We start from the raw sequence: 20,533 nt of genomic DNA, 5'->3' as shown, positions 1-20,533 counted from the left end.
AAGTCAGAACGATTCTTCAACCAATTAGATTTTAGCTAGCTAGATAGCTAAAACGTTGCTTGCTAATAATAAAGTTAGCGAGCTTGTTCAACATTGACAATATGGCCAAACTAGCTACATTATCCGCATTGATACATTTGACGATGTCAACATTGATTTTGCTTAATCATCTTTTGCTTGAAAAGGTGAACGGTCAGTGATGAAACATCACAATTCAGAAACTGTGGTATCATCTCCAAATCTGACCTGGTGGGGTTGTTCAACTGGTTATTTTGTCGGAACCTTGTATTTCCTACTTCCGAGGAGCATTTCAAGGCACCATAGGACAATAGGACAAGGCAACAGCTTTGTGTGTCGCAAAACGTTCCAAAGCTTTGTGGGAATATAAATGTATGTCCTAACCAAACAATCCACTTTGCATTCAGGCCACTGCCTGAACTCTGACACTGTGCATTACTATCTTGAGATTAGCAACAGCCTATGTACGCAATGCTATACACAATGTTGTACACTGTACAGAACCCATAGGGCTCTGGTCAAAAGTAATACACTATATAGGGAATAGGGTACAATTTGGGATGCCTTTCCAGATTTGAAAATGCATGAGTCATAGACAGTGAGGAACAAACCGTTGGAGATGTGGGGCAGATGTAGATTAACTAGCTGTTCTCCTTTTGTTTCTTTGTTTGGTTTATATAATTCTAGGAGGAATTTCCCATTATGGTCCAGACAAATGTTTCATGTGGGACAATACTAGCGCTGCCTGAAATATCCTTTTTCAGTGTGAGCACATGCCCCTCAAAATGTCTTTTCACGACACCCTGTGTTCAAATGCTTTTGAAGTCAGAATGATTCTTCAACCAATTAGATTTTAGCTAGCTAGATGGCTTTTGATTTTCCAGTTATGGTCCGGACAAAGTTCTGTTTCATGTGGGACAATACTAGCGCTGCCTGAAATATCATGAAATATTGAATTATTAGTGTAAGACCATTAATAGTGTATGTCCTCGCAGCATTTATGTTAAAGCCACAAAGAAGGAACATCTAGCTTCACATGTTCTTATTAGCACAGCACAACAGACTTGTTTCTAGGGGCAGGTGATTCAGTGCTCTGCTGTTGCTATCCCTAAAGAACACAGCACAATGTTGATTTAAAGGTCAGTTTGACAGCCTTGAAACATAAACCCACTTACAGTGCTGGTTCTAGCCTGGCAGGCTCAGACTCAGAATAGGAATGTTTACTGAAGGGCCACACAGCAACAGAAGTATTTATTTAGAAATCTTGTCAACCATTATTATTGTACTTGGTGTCCATTCAGGTTATTGAGTGACTTACTAATTGACTTGTACTAACTTAGCAAATGTATATTTGTATAAATGTATACACCCAAATGTATATTTGTATAAATGTATACACCCAAATGTATATTTGCTCAGCAGCACAAACTATAACAATGATGGTGACGTGGCCAGTGGTGCCGTTTCCCCCGAATGCAGATTCCATCTTTAAGCAATAAAGATATTTTTGTTTGTATTCATTTTGTGAACATTTATATATTTATATTTATTTTACTCTGGAAGTGTAGAGAACTGCAGGTTGTATAGACCATTAAATACAATCCTAAATTGTAATTGGCAGAACACCTCATATAGACAAAGCAATATAATAGTAATCAGCCTTATCTTCCACCCCAGTCCTTGAGAAAGATGTCTGTCTCCTCCACCTTGCTCTGTAGTAAGTGGTGCTCTGCTGCTTTCCTCTCCTCTCCTGCATCTATCTGCATCAGAGTAGCGTCTGTCAAGGCTGACAAAGAGCCAAGACTGATTGTACACCCAACCAGCCGGGGCTGCCAGGGCTGATGTGCGATAAGACCATCAAGGCACGAGGCAGCCAGTCAGGCACATAAGCTCTCCACATGTCGACAATCACAATTCAGCACTTTTGACTCAGCTATAGGGGCCTAGCAGTGATTCCCAAACTGTTCTTACATAACTGTGAACAGTAACCCCTAATAAGCCTTATACTCACTGGGGTGGGAATACTGAAAAAAGTTTGTTTGTTAAAGCCCCACTACATCCTTGGCAGTTTCTACTAACTCTCCCTGTACTTGAATTCATGTATCAATATCGTGGTGGTGTTGTCTACCAACAAAGGGCTTTGGTGAGACCTCCCTGTTGACAGGAAAACTATTTGATACCTCATAAGAGAGGTGCACTAGTCATGGTAGCTTTGACTCTTTGACAAAGCTATTTTGCGTTGTTGTCATGAATGGCACCTCTAAACCTCTTGTTTCTACCAAGGCTATGTATGGGCTCCTTGTTTCTACCAAGGCTATGTGTGGGCTCCTTGTTTCTACCAAGGCTATGTGTGGGCTCCTTGTTTCTACCAAGGCTATGTGTGGGCTCCTTGTTTCTACCAAGGCTATGTGTGGGCTCCTTGTTTCTACCAAGGCTATGTGTGGGCTCCTTGTTTCTACCAAGGCTATGTATGGGCTCCTTGTTTCTACCAAGGCTATGTATGGGCTCCTTGTTTCTACCAAGGCTATGTGTGGGCTCCTTGTTTCTACCAAGGCTATGTGTGGGCTCCTTGTTTCTACCAAGGCTACTTGGGGGGGTACTCTGTCAAACATACGACCATCAAAGGAGAACCAGAACTTTCACTCGCTCCTCACTGACAGACACACACTGTCAAACACTGTACACTACTATAAATGTTTTATTTCACCTTTATTTAACCAGGTAGGCAAGTGGAGAACAAGTTCTCATTTACAATTGCGACCTGGCCAAGATAAAGCAAAGCAGATCGACACATACAACAACACAGAGTTACACATGTAGTAAAACAAACATAGTCAATAATACAGTAGAAAAATAAGTCTATATACGATCTGAGCAAATGAGGTGAGATAAGGGAGGTAAAGGCAACAAAAAAAGGCCATGGTGGCGAAGTAAATACAATATAGCAAGTAAAACACTGGAATGGTAGATTTGCAGTGGAAGAATGTGCAATGTAGAAATATAAATAATGGGGTGCAAAGGAGAAAAATAAATAAATACAGTAGGGGGAGAGGTAGTTGTTTGGGCTAAATTATAGATGGGCTATGTACAGGTGCAGTAATCTGTGAGCTGCTCTGACAGCTGGTGCTTAAAGCTAGTGAGGGAGAAAGGTGTTTCCAGTTTCAGAGAATGTTGTAGTTCGTTCCAGTGATTGGCAGCAGAGAATTGGAAGGAGAGACGGCCAAAGGAAGAATTGGTTTTGGGGGTGACCAGAGAGATATACCTGCTGGAGCGCGTGCTATAGGTGGATGCTGCTATGGTGACCAGCGAGCTGAGATAAGGGGGGACTTTACCTAGCAGGGTCTTGTAGATGACCTGGAGCCAGTGGGTTTGGTGACGAGTATGAAGCGAGGGCCAGCCAACAAGAGCATACAGGTCGCAGTGGTGTGTAGTATATGGGGCTTTGGTGACAAAACGGATGGCACTGTGATAGACTGCATACAATTTATTGAGTAGGGTATTGGAGGCTATTTTGTAAATGACATCGCCGAAGTCGAGGATCGGTAGGATGGTCAGTTTTACGAGGGTATGTTTGGCAGCATGAGTGAAGGATGCTTTGTGGCGAAATAGGAAGCAAATTCTAGATTTAACTTTGGATTGGAAATGTTTGATGTGAGTCTGGAAGGAGAGTTTACAGTCTAACCAGACACCTAGGTATTTGTAGTTGTCCACACATTCTAAGTCAGAACATGTCACGCGGGACTAGGTGGGTGAGGAAGGAATCAGGCGCAGAGAGTTCCACTGGGAAAAAGTGCTCTTTAATAGACAAGCCCAACAACACAGGGCACAGACCGTAAATGTGACTACCCAAAACACAGGGTACCAAGTCCAGAAAATTATGCACCTCTACCTAAACGCACACACGTAACACAAAGACAATCCCGCACAAAACAAGGGCGTGTACACATACTTTAAATAAGGAAGCTCATTAAGCACATACAACAGGACACAAGTGATTATAATAAGACAAAACAAACAGACAAACGAAAAAGGTATCGGTGGCGGCTAGTAGGCCGGTGACGACGACCCAGGGGAGCCAACTTCGGCGGAAGTCGTGACAGAACCGCTGGACGGGCGGGCAGGTGCAGGCAGCAATTGGTTGAAGAGCATGCACTTAGTTTTTCTTGTCATTTAACTGTACACACTACTGGGTTTAAGATTCCACCATTACTGAATGAGCCCACTAGAGGGGGCCAGATAATTTAACCTTGCAGCTTGATTGGTTCATTTCAGACCGGGGACCTTAATGCCACAATCCTTAATATGTTTTTCAGCTAAATGGCAGCCCCATTACACGGTTTGCTATAAAGCTAAAGGATGGTGCAGGAGAATTGTTACCACTCTTCAATCATAGATGGAGAAACTTTATAGTAAAGTAACACATGGTTTGATTATACACTGTGTTCAAAATATTAGGAACACCCGCTCTTTCCATGACTTGAGACAATTGAGACATGGATTGTGTGTGTGTGCCACGGAGGGTGAATGGGCAAGACATAAATATTTAAGTGCTTTTGAACAGGATATGGTAGTAGGTGCACCGGTTTGTCTCAAGAACTGCAACAATACAGAGTTTTCACACTCAGTTTGTGTATCCAGTGTGTGTCAAGACATCCAGCCAACTTGAAAACTGTGGGAAACATTGGATTCAACATGGGCCAGCATCCCTGTGGAAAGCTTTCGACACCTTGTAGAGTCCATGCCCTAAAGAATTGAGGCTGTTCTGAGGGCAAAATGGGGGGGTTAAACTCAATATTAGGGAGGTGTTCTTCATGTTTTGTACCTGTATGTTGAAGCTATCGATACATAGTTTGATTACAAAGACGTTGTTTACTAATACTGGTGTGAAACATCCTTATTCTATAGCTTGGGTTATGTACTGTAGATAAGACAGTAGCTTTAAGCTAATGAAGCATTGAAGAAGTGATTTTCCTCAAGAATCAATACATTATTTTTAAATGACAAAAAAATAGCTGTTAATATCAGATTGTCACGGCCGTTGAAAGAACTGGACCAAGGTGCAGCGTGGTGAGCGTACATATTCCTTTATTTCATATGACACCGACAAAAGCAATCCAAAACAACCGTGAAGCTAAAGGCTATAGTGCAAACAAACAAAGACAACTTCCCACAAAGACAGGTAGGGAAAAGGGCTGCCTAAGTATGGTTCTCAGAGACAACGATAGACAGCTGTCCCTGATTGAGAACCCTACCCGGCCAAACATAGAATACCCACCCCAAATCACACCCTAACCAAACCAAATAGAGACATAAAAAGGATATCTAAGGTCAGGGCGTGACACAGATTGTACCTTCAAGGGTCGATGTCTGATATACAGTGGCAGAATGAGGGTTGTTCTGTCAGATTTAGATTTCTTCATATAAACCAATCATGGAGTTTGCAATCCTTTTAACTAGCCTTTAGGCAGCATAAGCAACATTTTGTCAGTACATGCATCATACATGATGGACTAGATAAGTGCATGTACAGGTAACTGCCCAAATAAAGGAAACACTTGAGTAAATGAGGGATATAAAGTATATTGAAAGCAGATGCATGCACTCAAGTGTGGTTCCTGAGTTAATTAAGCAATAAACATCCCATCATGCTTAGGATCATGCATAAAAATGCTGGGCAGGCCATAATTTGAGCTATCATGGCTTTTCCCTCATAGGATGACTAAACCCCCATCCACAGTGGTCATTTAATGGTTTGATGAGCATGAAAAATATGTAAACCAAATGCCATGGCTGTCTGCCACCAGATTTCAACCCATTTGAACACTAATGGGATATTCTGGAGCGGCACCTGATATGCTGTTTGCCACCACCATCAACAAAACACCAAATGATGGAATTTCTCATGGAAGAATGATGTCACATCCCTCCAATAGAGTTCCAGACACTTGTAGAATCTATGCCACAGTGCATTAAAGCTGTTCTGGCTTGTGGTGGCCCAACGCCCTATTAAGACAATTTATGTTGGTGTTTCCTTTATTTTGGCAGTTACCTGCATGCAGTGGTAGAATTCCCTCTCAAGAAGTTAACATGTTAATGGTATTACTACGTTATGATATCAAAGGTCTTGCGTTGGACAATTTGCATAATTGAATTGAGAACCACCCCTTAGCTTTCAGGCTTATTAAATATGTGACTGGGTGTTTTTGCATCTGTAATGAGGTAGCCGCACACACACAGACGCACATTCAAATATACAGGGCTTCAAACATCTGAGACTGCCCATCTCCCTCTCTAACTATCAGCTCTGATTCCGCCAGATAGAGGGATCCGACTTATCAAACTTGACAACACACACTCTAACCAATCAGAGAACATATAGTATGGAACTAGACCCAGGGATATCATTATCTGAAAGTAATATTACCATTACCCAGGCAAATGGAAGTCTGGAGAACCTATTTGCGTGTCCAGAAAGAGTTCGCTGGAGCTGTGTGTGTGTGTGTATGAGGTCTTGTGTGTGTGTCTCCAGAACTGGTTAGCTGGATATCTCTGTTCTGTTCTGTGCATGGACTATGCATGATGATTAACTATCCCAGCCCTGTGCTCTCACCACTACCCCCAGTGCGTGAATTTTACCATGACATTCAGGGGATCTCTATTTTTTTCACGGGACGTCCTATTTGTTTTATTGGGCCTAATAGTAAAGTCATGTATTTTAATGGTAAACATGTATTACCTTTTAATGTGGCATGAACACAACCAGTCAAAAGTAGTCTACCTGCACACTTTCGTCCACCCCAATAATTCCAGCATCCAAACAGTGCACTGTGCACCTGACATTTGATGAAGGAAAAGAGACATCTGTTACAAAACATTTGGCGATTGTCATTAGGTTTACACTCTTGTCGCCTGAATTAATTGATGTGTCTTGCTGACAAATTGGCCATTTTTGTAAATTGAAAAGTCAGGAAACCTGAAAGGGGGCTGAAATACTTGATGGAAATAGCCTACAGCTGCATCTGTCCCAAGCTCAGCGGCGTGGGAAACTGTGAGGCTGGCTGGACCCACAGGCGTAGTATAGAGATGAATGTGGTTGAAACAACCTGAACCAACTGTCACTGGTTTGAACCATGACAGAGAAGTGGGGGTGTTGGTTTAATTTGGAATAAGCTTTCACGGAAGTCCTGTGAAAAAACTTTATAACAGAACGTTATTTCGAAACTCACCACAAACTATCTATAGTAACCATAGAGTGTAGCTCAGTAACACAAATACTTTAAAATTGACTAGGCTAAATGCTAGTTATATCGGAGGTTAACCAACTGTCACGACCTGACCTTAGATTCTCTGTTTTTCTATATTACACTGCTCAAAAAAATAAAGGGAACACTAAAATAACACATCCTAGATCTGAATGAATGAAATATTCTTATTAAATACTTTTTTCTTAACATAGTTGAATGTGCTGACAACAAAATTGCACAAAAATTATCAATGGAAATCAAATTTATCAACTCATGGAGGTCTGGATTTGGAGTCACACTCAAAATTAAAGTCGAAAACCACACTACAGGCTGATCCAACTTTGATGTAATGTCCTTAAAACAAGTCAAAATTAAGCTCAGTAGTGTGTGTGGCCTCCACGTGCCTGTATGACCTCCCTACAACGCCTGGGCATGCTCCTGATGAGGTGGCGGATGGTCTCCTGAGGGATCTCCTCCCAGACCTGGACTAAAGCATCCGCCAACTCCTGGACAGTCTGTGGTGCAACGTGGCGTTGGTGGATGGAGCGAGACATGATGTCCCTGCACGGTGTTGGGCTGTAAGCACAACCCCCACCTGTGGACGTCGGGCCCTCATACCACCCTCATGGAGTCTGTTTCTGACCGTTTGAGCAGACACATGCACATTTGTGGCCTGCTGGAGGTCATTTTGCAGGGCTCTGGCAGTGCTCCTCCTGCTCCTCCTTGCACAAAGGCGGAGGTAGCGGTCCTGCTGCTAGGTTGTTGCCCTCCTACGGCCTCCTCCACATCTCCTGATGTACTGGCCTGTCTCCTGGTAGCGCCTCCATGCTCTGGACACTACGCTGACAGACACAGCAAACCTTCTTGCCACAGCTCGCATTGATGTTCCATCCTGGATGAGCTGCACTACCTGAGCCACTTGTATGGGTTATAGACTCCGTCTCATGCTACCACTAGAGTGAAAGCACCGCCAGCTTTCAGAAGTGACCAAAACATCAGCCAGGAAGCATAGGAACTGAGAAGTGGTCTGTGGTCCCCACCTGCAGAACCACTCCTTTATTGGGGGTGTCTTGCTAATTGCCTATAATTTCCACCTGTTGTCTATTCCATTTGCACAACAGCATGTGAAATTTATTGTCAATCAGTGTTGCTTCCTAAGTTTGATTTCACAGAAGTGTGATTGACTTGGAGTTACATTGTGTTGTTTAAGTGTTCCCTTTATTTTTTTGAGCAGTGTATTTTGGTTAGGTCAGGGTGTGACGAGGGTGGGTACTCTAGTTGTTGTATGTCTAGAGTTTTTGTCATCTAGGATTTTTGTATGTCTATGTTGGCCTGATATGGTTTCCAATCAGAGACAGCTGTTTATCATTGTCTTTGATTGGGGATCATACTTAGGTAGCCATTTCCCCATTGTTAGTTGTGGGATCTTGTCTATGTTTAGTTGCCTGTCTGCACTATTTGTATAGCGTTTCGTTAGTTGATCCCCTCCAAATTCAAAAAAGGAATTGACCATGGTGTTAAGCTTAGTCACGTCAGAGCCAATGTGTTGCTTCGCTGACCACCTTGCTATCATAGTATAATATAAGCACTAAGCATAGAGCATTGCTCCCAGAGCCTTAGAAGACAGGACTGCAACAGACAGAGGCCAAGCCATTAATAAACCTATTTACATGAATAACACAGCCCACGTGGTATAATCTACAGCTGCGGTCTGAGGCTCTGCCTGCGTACCAAATGTCACCCCTTTCCCCTTTATAGTGCACTACTTTTGACCAGACCTCTATGGGGAAGTAGTGTGAGTGTGCGTTCGTCTGTGTGTGTGGACAATGTAAAATGCCCACAAGCAGTTACACTGACACTTTCTGACAGTAACAAATGCCATGGGCATAGTTATTGGACCTAGAGATTAGGCCATATGGGAGGGGGAGACCTTGAAAAGTCAATACCATAAACATGTACCAGTTAATAGCTACACCCATTTTTCACTCCCTCCGTTCACAGAAAACATAAATGGTTGTCATAACTCACTGTACAGCGACAGGTTTTCAATTTCAAAGGACGGGCGGGGTGGGTGGGGGGGGGGCTTAGACCTTAGGTGAAAGTCAATGCTGTAAGATTTTACCAGTTTATAATACCACCCATTTCTCACAACCTATTCAGCCGTTATACCACACTCAAACGGTTCGGATGCTACAGACAGAAGTTGGCACATCAACGGTACCGACTTCAGACAAGTCCCGTGGGGCTCATGGGGTTGTAGGCTAAACCATTCGGATGCTACAGACGTTTTCATGAGAAGACCCCGATTTTAGGGATTTCTCCTGGTCTGACAAACAGCCCTGTAGCTCTGCCTCTTTCCACCTCAGATGCGGAAGGCCGACATAAGCGGATGCAGTGGAATGAGACGCAGCCCATGTAACAACAACAAAAATATCTCTGTCTGTCAATTTACTCTAGGGTGTTAAAATCTTTGTCTTTCTAATGTCTAATTCTCTTTTTTCCTTGGAAGAGTCATTTTTACTTAAAGCTGCAATCAGCGGTTGAAACAATATCAAATCCCACCCCAGTTTCGGTAAAAAGCTGAGGGATGGGGCTGGAGAAATGTAACCACTTTCAAATTCATAGAAAGAGGACTGACCATCCATGATATCAACATTTGGTTTAACCATGTTTTGAGGCTATAGTGCTTGTTTAAACTTACATTTGACTTAAACAAGTTTTGGTTTATGATGGTTTATGACAGTTTTCTTTTCTTTTTTTACCTTTATTTAACTAGGCAAGTCAGTTAAGAACAAATTCTTATTTTCAATGACGGCCTGGGAACAGTGGGTTAACTGCCTGTTCAGGGGCAGAACGACAGATTTGTACCTTGTCAGCTCGGGGGTTTGAACTCGCAACCTTCCGGTTACTAGTCCAACGCTCTAACCACTAGGCTACCCTGCCGCCCTGCTACCCTGCCGCCAAAGAACTAAGTGCATTCTTTGGGAAACAATAGGTCCATATAATTAATTTGTAAGTCAAAAAAATTGATGTAGTAACTGCCCCTTTAACTACAGTAGGTAGTCCCACCGAGGTCAGAAGACCTATTTTCCCAAGGGAGAATGACCGGCCACTTGAAGAGTGACAGATCTGGTTAATAAAACGGTGTAGACACTCAGACACCCAAGTGTACAATACTGTCAGCATGAACTATATTTATCTCTTGAGCTCACAGCTGCTAGGCCATAGAGAGGCTGTCTTCTTCTAACACTGTCAAAGCCTGTCTCGATCATAAGGATACAAATAAATGCTATTAAATGTACTGATATAAATTTAATGCTGTAATGCTAAACGCTTATATTGCTAAAATATTATTTCCATGCATTTCTGTGTCTATTGCTTCCTTAATGATTATGTCAGATATTTAGACAGCCCTGAACAAGGTCAATTGATTGCCTTTTTCAGCAACATGTGATAACAATTTTTTCACTAGGCAAGTCAGTTAAGAATAAATTATTGTTTTCAATTGCAGCCTAGGAACAGTGGGTTAACTTACTTGTTCATGGCAGAATGCCAGATTTTTACCTTGTCAGTGTCACGGCCTGACCATAGAAAGCCTATATTTTCTATGGTAGAGTAGGTCAGGACGTGACTAGGGGTTTTAGTCTAGTTTATTATTTATATGTGGGGTTCTAGGTTTATTTTCTATGTTGGTGTTTGTGTATGCTTCCCAATTAGAGGCAGCTGGTAATCGTTATCTCTAATTGGGGATCATACTTAAGTTGCATTTTGTCCACCTGTGGGTTATGTGATATTGTTTGTATGTATGTGTTTTGAGTTAGTGCACATAGCATATCTGTAGTCACGGTTTGTTGTTAGTTTATTGTATATTTGTTTTTGTCGTTGCTTAGTTTCACTTTCATTAAAATAGGTGGAACTCAACCTTGGTCCAATCATCATTATTACGAGCAACGTGTATATCCCCTCACAACGGGACCAAGCAGCGTGCTCGGGAGGAGATGGCATCCTGGTCTTTGGAGGAGATCAGGGAGAGAATATTCTGGACTTGGGAGGAAATAATGGCAGGAGACAAGAGCCTGCCATGGAAGCAGGCGGAATCAGCGAAGGAGGGACAGCGACAAAGTCGGGGAGGAAGGTCACAGAAACCCCAATAAAAACATTTTTGGGGGGCACATACAGCAGTCGGCGGGGCCGAGGAGTGAACCAGAGCCAGTCTGGGAGAAGAGGGATAATTTGGAGGAGAGAGAAATGGGAGAGTTGTTGAGTTGGTGGAGGATGCACGGTATTTGCCCTAAGGAATGTGTTGTCAGTTTGGTGCCACAGTCAGCTCCCCGTCCTGAGAAGTGTGTTAACATTCCGGAATAATTGATACCGGCTATACACACCAGGTCTCCAGGGCACCTTAACAGTCCAGTACGTCCTGTGCCTGCTCACTCTACTCTCCCTCAAGTGCGTGTCCCCAGTCAGGTATGTCCTATGTCTGCTCCCAGCACTCGCCCTGAAGTGCGTGTCACCAGTCTGGCGCCACCTGTCCCGGCTCCACGCACTAGGCCTCCAGTGTGCCTCCCCAGTCCAGTACGTTCTGTGCCTGCTCCTCAGCTCGCCCAGAGGTGTGTGTCACCAGCCCGGTACCACCAGTGCCGGCCCCACGCACCAGGCTTCCTGCGACAATCCCCAGTCCGGAACCTCCTGCGACGGTCCAAGGTCCGGAACCTCCTGCGATGGTCAGCGGTCCGGAACCTCCAGCTCCATGGCCAGAGCCTTCCCCTGCGCCGATGCCCAGTCTAAGCACGTCGTCCAGTCCAGCTCCAAGGCCAGAGTCTTCTTCGGCGTTGGTGCCAAGTCCAGGCATGCGTCCAGTCCCGCTCCATGGCGGGAGATTTCCCCTGCGCCTAGGTCCAGTCCAGGCACAGTGTTCAGCCGGTGTCCATGGCTGGATCCGCAGGATGAGCGAGTACTTCGTCCCGCACCAGAGCCGCCACCGACACTAGACACCCCCCTAACCCTCCCTTTTTGTTTCAGGTTTTGCGGTCGGAGTCCGCACCTTTGGGGGACTCCGACCACAAAATTATGTTAGCACAGCAATTATGTTAGCACAGCAGAAAACGGTTCTGATTAAAGAAGCTATACAACTGTCCCTCTTTAGACTAGTTGAGTATCTGGAGCATCAGCATTTGTGGGTTCGATTACAGGCTCAAAATGGCCAGAAACAAAGTACTTTCTTCTGAAACTCATCAGTCTATTCTTGTTCTGAGAAATGAAGGCTATTCCATGAGAGAAATTGCAAAGAGACTGAAGATCTCGTACAACGCTGTGTACTACTCCCTTCACAGAACAGTGCAAACTGGCTCTAACCAGAATAGAAAGGGGAGTGGGAGGCCCCAGTGCACAACTGAGCAAGACAGCAAGTACATTGGAGTATCTAGTTTGAGAAACAGACGCCTCACAGATTCTCAACTAGTCTAAAGAAGGACCGTTTTATTGCTTCTTTAATCAGAACAACAATTTTCTGCTGTGCTAACAACATTGCAAAAGGGTTTTCTAATGATCAAGTAGCCTTTTAAAACGACAAACTTGGATTAGCTAACACAACGTGCCATTTGTCATGTACTGTCATGTTGTGTCTTGTCTCTGTCCTTTCCCTTCACCCTGTCTCCCTCTGCTGGTCGTTGTTAGGTTACCTTTTCTCCCCCAGCTGTGTCTTGTCTCCTCCTAACCACCTCGTCACCCCTTTTCCCACCTGTTCCCTTTTTCCCTCTGATTAGGTCCCTATATCTCTCTCTGTTTCTGCTCCTGTCCTTGTCGGATTCTTGTTTGTTGTGTTTCATGCCTGAACCAGACTATCGTCATGTTTGCTGTAACCTTGTCCTGTCCTGTCGGAATCTGCCGGTCTATCTGAGCCTACCTATGTTTGGTTATTAAAGAAGCTCTGTTTAAGTTAATTCGCTTTTGGGTCCTCATTCACTCACCGTAACAGAAGAATCCGACCAAGAATGGACCCAGCGACTTCGGATCCTCTCCACTCAGCCGTCGGGATCCAGGGAGCGATGCTAGGCAGACACGAGCAGGAATTGTCTGCTGCTCGACATGCCGTTGAGACCCTGGCCACCCAAGTCTCCAACCTCACAGAACAGGTTCACCATCTCCGCCTCGATCCACCGGCCACTTCCAGGGCTTTCGAATCTCCGGAGCCCAGAATCAATAACCCGCCGTGTTACTCTGGGGAGCCCACTGAATGCCGCTCGTTCCTCACCCAGTGTGATATTGTGTTTTCTCTCCAGCCCAACACTTACGCCAGGAGCACTGCTCGTGTCGCCTACGTCATATCTCTCCTTACTGGACGGGCTCGTGAGTGGGGCACGGCAATCTGGGAGGCAAGGGCTGAGTGTACTAACCAGTATCAGGACTTTAAGGAGGAGATGATACGGGTTTTTGATCGATCTGTTTTTGGGGAGGAGGCTTCCAGGGCCCTGTCTTCCCTATGTCAAGGCAATCGATCCATAACAGACTACTCTATTGAGTTTCGCACTCTTGCTGTCTCCAGTGGCTGGAACGAGCCGGCTTTGCTCGCTCGTTTTCTGGAGGGTCTCCGCGCAGAGGTAAAGGATGAGATTCTCTCCCGGGAGGTTCCTTCCAGCGTGGATTCCTTGATTGAACTCGCTATTCGCATTGAGCGACGGGTTGATCTTCGTCACCGAGCTCGTGGAAAGGAGCTTGCGTTCTCCGTTGCCCCCCTCTCCGCATCACTACCATCTTCCTCTGCCGGCTCGGGTGCTGAGCCCATGCAGCTGGGAGGTATCCGCATCTCGACTAAGGAGAGGGAACGGAGAATCACCAACTGCCTCTGTCTCTATTGCGGTTCCGCTGGTCATTTTGTCACTTCATGTCCAGTAAAAGGCCAGAGCTCATCAGTAAGCGGAGGGCTACTGGTGAGCGCTACTACTCCTGTCTCTCCTTCAAGATCCTGCACTACCTTGTCGGTCCATCTACGCTGGACCGGTTCGTCAGCTTCCTGCAGTGCCTTAATAGACTCTGGGGCGGAGGGCTGTTTTATGGACGAGACCTGGGCTCGGGAACATGACATTCCTCTCAGACAGTTAAAGGAGCCCACGGCCTTGTTCGCCCTGGATGGTAGTCCTCTCCCCAGGATTCAGCGTGAGACGCTACCTTTAACCCTCACTGTTTCTGGTAATCATAGTGAAACCATTTCTTTTTTAATTTTTCGTTCACCTTTTACACCTGTTGTTTTGGGCCATCCCTGGCTAGTTTGTCATAATCCTTCCATTAATTGGTCTAGTAATTCTATCCTCTCCTGGAACGTCTCTTGTCATGTGAAATGTTTAATGTCTGCTATCCCTCCTGTTTCCTCTGTCTCTTCTTCACAGGAGGAGCCTGGTGATTTGACAGGGGTGCCGGAGGAATATCACGATCTGCGCACGGTGTTCAGTCGGTCCAGGGCCACCTCTCTTCCTCCACACCGGTCGTATGATTGTAGTATTGATCTCCTTCCGGGAACCACCCCCCCCCGGGGTAGACTATACTCTCTGTCGGCTCCCGAACGTAAGGCTCTCGAAGATTATTTGTCTGTAGCTCTTGACGCCGGTACCATAGTCCCCTCCTCCTCTCCCGCCGGAGCGGGGGTTTTTTTTGTCAAGAAGAAGGACGGGTCTCTGCGCCCCTGCATAGATTATCGAGGGCTGAATGACATAACAGTGAAGAATCGTTATCCGCTTCCTCTTATGTCTTCAGCCTTCGAGATCCTGCAGGGAGCCAGGTTTTTCACTAAGTTGGACCTTCGTAACGCTTACCATCTCGTGCGCATCAGGGAGGGGGACGAGTGGAAGACGGCGTTTAACACTCCGTTAGGGCACTTTGAATACCGGGTTCTTCCTTTCGGCCTCGCTAACGCTCCAGCTGTCTTTCAGGCATTAGTCAATGATGTCCTGAGAGACATGCTGAACATCTTTGTTTTCGTTTACCTTGACGATATCCTGATTTTTTCACCGTCACTCCAGATTCATGTTCAGCACGTTCGACGTGTCCTCCAGCGCCTTTTAGAGAATTGTCTTTTTGTGAAGGCTGAGAAGTGCACTTTTCATGCCTCCTCCGTCACATTTCTCGGTTCTGTTATTTCCGCTGAAGGCATTAAGATGGATCCCGCTAAGGTCCAAGCTGTCATTGATTGGCCCGTCCCTAAGTCACGCGTCGAGCTGCAGCGCTTTCTCGGCTTCGCGAACTTCTATCGTCGTTTCATCCGTAATTTCGGTCAGGTGGCAGCTCCTCTCACAGCCCTTACTTCTGTCAAGACGTGCTTTAAGTGGTCCGTTTCCGCCCAGGGAGCTTTTGATCTCCTCAAGAATCGTTTTACATCCGCTCCTATCCTTGTTACACCTGACGTCTCTAGACAGTTCGTTGTCGAGGTTGACGCGTCAGAGGTGGGCGTGGGAGCCATTCTTTCTCAGCGCTCCCTCTCTGACGACAAGGTCCACCCATGCGCGTATTTTTCTCATCGCCTGTCGCCGTCGGAACGTAACTATGATGTGGGTAACCGCGAACTGCTCGCCATCCGGTTAGCCCTAGGCGAATGGCGACAGTGGTTGGAGGGGGCGACCGTTCCTTTTGTCGTTTGGACTGACCATAGGAACCTTGAGTACATCCGTTCTGCCAAACGACTTAATGCGCGTCAGGCGCGTTGGGCGCTGTTTTTCGCTCGTTTCGAGTTCGTGATTTCTTATCGTCCGGGCTCTAAGAACACCAAGCCTGATGCTTTGTCTCGTCTCTTCAGTTCTTCAGTAGCCTCCACTGACCCCGAGGGGATTCTCCCTGAGGGGCGTGTTGTCGGGTTGACTGTCTGGGGAATTGAGAGGCAGGTAAAGCAAGCGCTCACTCACACTCCGTCGCCGCGCGCTTGTCCTAGGAACCTTCTTTTCGTTCCCGTTCCTACTCGTCTGGCCGTTCTTCAGTGGGCTCACTCTGCCAAGTTAGCCGGCCACCCTGGCGTTCGGGGTACGCTTGCTTCCATTCGCCAGCGTTTTTGGTGGCCCACCCGGGAGCATGACACGCGTCGTTTCGTGGCTGCTTGTTCGGTCTGCGCGCAGACTAAGTCCGGTAACTCTCCTCCTGCCGGCCGTCTCAGGCCGCTTCCTATTCCCTCTCGACCGTGGTCTCACATCGCCTTAGATTTTGTCACCGGACTGCCTTCGTCAGCGGGGAAGACTGTTATTCTTACGGTTGTCGATAGGTTCTCTAAGGCGGCTCATTTCATTCCCCTTGCTAAGCTTCCTTCTGCTAAAGAGACGGCACAGATCATCATCGAGAATGTTTTCAGAATTCATGGCCTTCCGTCGGACGTCGTTTCGGACAGAGGTCCGCAATTCACGTCTCAATTTTGGAGGGAGTTTTGCCGTTTGATTGGGGCTTCCGTCAGTCTCTCTTCCGGCTTTCACCCCCAGTCTAACGGTCAAGCAGAACGGGCCAATCAGACTATTGGTCGCATCTTACGCAGTCTTTCTTTTCGCAACCCTGCGTCTTGGTCAGAACAGCTCCCCTGGGCAGAATACGCCCACAACTCGCTTCCTTCGTCTGCGACCGGGCTATCTCCTTTTCAGAGTAGCCTCGGGTACCAGCCTCCGCTGTTCTCATCTCAGTTCGCCGAGTCCAGCGTCCCCTCCGCTCAGGCTTTTGTCCAACGTTGCGAGCGCACCTGGAAGAGGGTCAGGTCTGCACTTTGCCGTTATAGGACGCAGACTGTGAGGGCTGCTAATAAGCGTAGAACTAAGAGTCCTAGATATTGTCACGGTCAGAGAGTTTGGCTCTCCACTCAGAACCTTCCCCTTAAGACGGCTTCTCGCAAGTTGACCCCGCGGTTCATTGGTCCGTTCCGTATTTCTCGGGTCATTAATCCTGTCGCAGTTCGACTTCTTCTTCCGCGATACCTTCGTCGCGTCCACCCGGTCTTCCATGTCTCCTGCATCAAGCCCGTCCTTCGCGCCCCCGCTCGTCTTCCCCCCCCCCCCCCCCATCCTTGTCGAGGGCGCACCCATCTACAGGGTCCGTAGAATTTTGGACATGCGTCCTCGGGGCCGTGGTCACCAGTACCTCGTAGATTGGGAGGGGTACGGTCCTGAGGAGAGGAGTTGGGTTCCCTCTCGGGACGTGCTGGACCGTGCGCTGATCGAGGATTTCCTCCGTTGCCGCCAGGGTTCCTCCTCGAGTGCGCCAGGAGGCGCTCGGTGAGTGGGGGGGTACTGTCATGTACTGTCATGTTGTGTCTTGTCTCTGTCCTTTCCCTTCACCCTGTCTCCCTCTGCTGGTCGTTGTTAGGTTACCTTTTCTCCCCCAGCTGTGTCTTGTCTCCTCCTAACCACCTCGTCACCCCTTTTCCCACCTGTTCCCTTTTTCCCTCTGATTAGGTCCCTATATCTCTCTCTGTTTCTGCTCCTGTCCTTGTCGGATTCTTGTTTGTTGTGTTTCATGCCTGAACCAGACTATCGTCATGTTTGCTGTAACCTTGTCCTGTCCTGTCGGAATCTGCCGGTCTATCTGAGCCTACCTATGTTTGGTTATTAAAGAAGCTCTGTTTAAGTTAATTCGCTTTTGGGTCCTCATTCACTCACCGTAACACCATTGGAACACAGGAGTGATGGTTGCTGATAATGGGCCTCTGTTCGCCCATGTAGATATTCCATTAAAAATCTGCCGTTTCCAGCTACAATAGTCATTTACATACAACATTAACAATGTCTACACTGTATTTTTGATCAATTTGATCATCAAAAAATGCTTTTCTTTCAAAAACAAGTACATTTCTAAGTGACCCCAATCTTTTGAACGGTAGTGTTTATCATAACAGCTTTTCAGAAGTTATCTGTAGGCCAACACCACATGCAGCCAATAGGTTTTCACCAATGGGCAATTTTTTTAAACTCAGCTAGCTACAAGACAACTGGAGAAATCTAATTCGAGCTACAGAGTCAGGTCACGCCTCACTCTCTCCAGTCCCATATGTGTAACACCTCTCAGAGTAGGAAAGTGCTGAGCACTGAGAAAATGTATTCCTACTTTTATGGGTAAGAATAAAAGTTATGCCTAAAACTTCTTAAGACCTTTAGTCCTTTCAATAAACCATTAGGAAGACCTTATTAAGAGCTGTCCTAACCTGTTTGAAGCTGCCAGGTGCAAGCAGATGGCTTTCGTGAATCTGCCTGGGCCATGCCATAGAGTGAATAATGACTTGGAAATTATCAAGTTGTATCGACCAATCGCATCGCCTGTCTGTGTAACAGAGGTGGTTGTGAGCAAAAATACAAATGAGCCTTCTCTGCAAGATAATGGACAGTATTCCTCTTCTTGTTTTTCTTCTTCTTTAGTGAACCAGGCTTGTTTGATGATTGACCTTGCTTGAGACCTGAAGACTTGCATTAGCTAACCAAACTAATGTTTAGGCTTTAGCTCAGCAGGCTAACATAGCCTTGTGGTATAAAGGAGACCAGGGTTAGAAACCCGGTGCGTCACACTGGTAGTATAAAATCTCATTAAGCAATTCCAGCCAATGGTGAAATAGGCACTGCGTTGACTCATCTGAACGGAGGGAGTTGGCAGTTGATTTAGGATTTGTCAGTCTCATTCAAGCTCATTTTGATATCACTCACCAGCTTTGAACTTTCTGCTACAAATTTGGCTCCTGCTTTGCACCCCTCTCTACAGTTCACCTGTTCTCCATGAGAACTTCTTTTGAGGCCATCTAAACTCCACCAACTCTGTCATATCGAGCACGAGTCTTCAATGGTTGAAGACCAAGCACTCCCACCACGTTGTGGAGCCCCAAATACATTGTTCTTTCTGACCGAGACATCTTCCGCACTTCAAGCACAGATGCACAGAGCTTCTTGTGCCATGTGGGCCACACACAGCGATGGGTATTGATAGAGTAGCTGTTCCATTCAATTGCCTCGGGTCATCACTCAATAGAGGTCTGGTTATGCTGCAGGCGGTCTCTCTGTTTATTGGCTAACAGCCCCTACTGCTAGAGTGAGCACAGAGGGATATGTGCTAATCATGTTAATGTTAACTAAAACCCAAAGGACAGCCTGGTAAATGGATGGATGGCAACATCAGTTTTCTAGTGTTCACATGGTCTGGACAAACCTTGAGTTATCACACACACTGGGGACCTGAGGAGCATACATGTACATTTGAGAAGTGATATTTTGATTTAGGCTACTATAGCTCATATGATTGATAGATAATTATTGCTGGTGCATTTTTACCAGCCGCCCCACAGGAAATGAAAGCTGAGGGTAGACAGAAAATGCTTTCCACAAACTGCAGTGAGCTAACATCATCATCATCTGTCTGAACCTATAGCTAGTCTCCAGTCTTCCGGTACCAAAGCACCATCTGATACTGTACATCCATTCATATTGTCCACAAACTTCAATCCAGTTGGCAGCATGGGTTGAAAGATTTGAATGAGAATGCCAACTTGGCATTGTGCCAAATGTGTGGCCATAGTGACTCCTCTGCTTGTGCTGATGTACGAGATGCCAGGAATACCCTAAATCATTGTGTAACTCTGTGTTGTTGTTTTTGTTGCACTGCTTTGCTTTATCTTGGCCAGGTCACAGTTGTAAATGAGAACTTGTTCTCAACTGGCCTACCTGGTTAAATAAAGGTGATATAAATAAATACAACATTTAAAAATCCTCTCTGCTATGGAGGACAGGATGTCAATCTTCCTATTCCTGCCATGCAACTCCCGGGATTCCTCCGGTGCCCCGTTGAGTTCTTTGTCCTCATCAGAAGACACAACATAGAGGTTGATCTGGGAGTTGGAGCTCTCCAACTGATTACCTGGCATTGGTATATCAATTGGGCATGCGGTTGCATATTAATTCAAACCCAGTACATTGATTTGAATCCCCGACATCTTTTAGCAGTGATACCATCTGCACTATGCTGCAAAACTGGAAAAGTTGATGTTTCCCAAGACAGACACTTGTTGCCCCTTGGGGTACAATTGGAGTAAAATAAATAGCTATGGTCGATTTATACCATATGGTCTGAATGGGCAGAAAATTCTGCTCAGGTGTACAGGTGTGCTGAGTGAGCAATGCTGCAGTGCTGTCCTTGGTGAGCATGCTGCTGTGGTGGGCAGAATGTTCTGAAATGACGAAATGTGGTGAACAAAGCTGTCCAGAGTTCTGAATTGACCAATGTGGTGAGCGAAGCCGTCCAGGGTTCTTAAATGGTCCAATGTGGCATTCTCTGTC

Source organism: Oncorhynchus mykiss, chromosome 14, assembly GCF_057628025.1.
Source record: "Oncorhynchus mykiss isolate SJ-2025 chromosome 14, ASM5762802v1, whole genome shotgun sequence".
Taxonomy (NCBI): domain Eukaryota; kingdom Metazoa; phylum Chordata; class Actinopteri; order Salmoniformes; family Salmonidae; genus Oncorhynchus; species Oncorhynchus mykiss.
The sequence above is the reverse complement of the archived record's forward strand: the minus strand, read 5'-3'. Positions refer to the sequence as shown.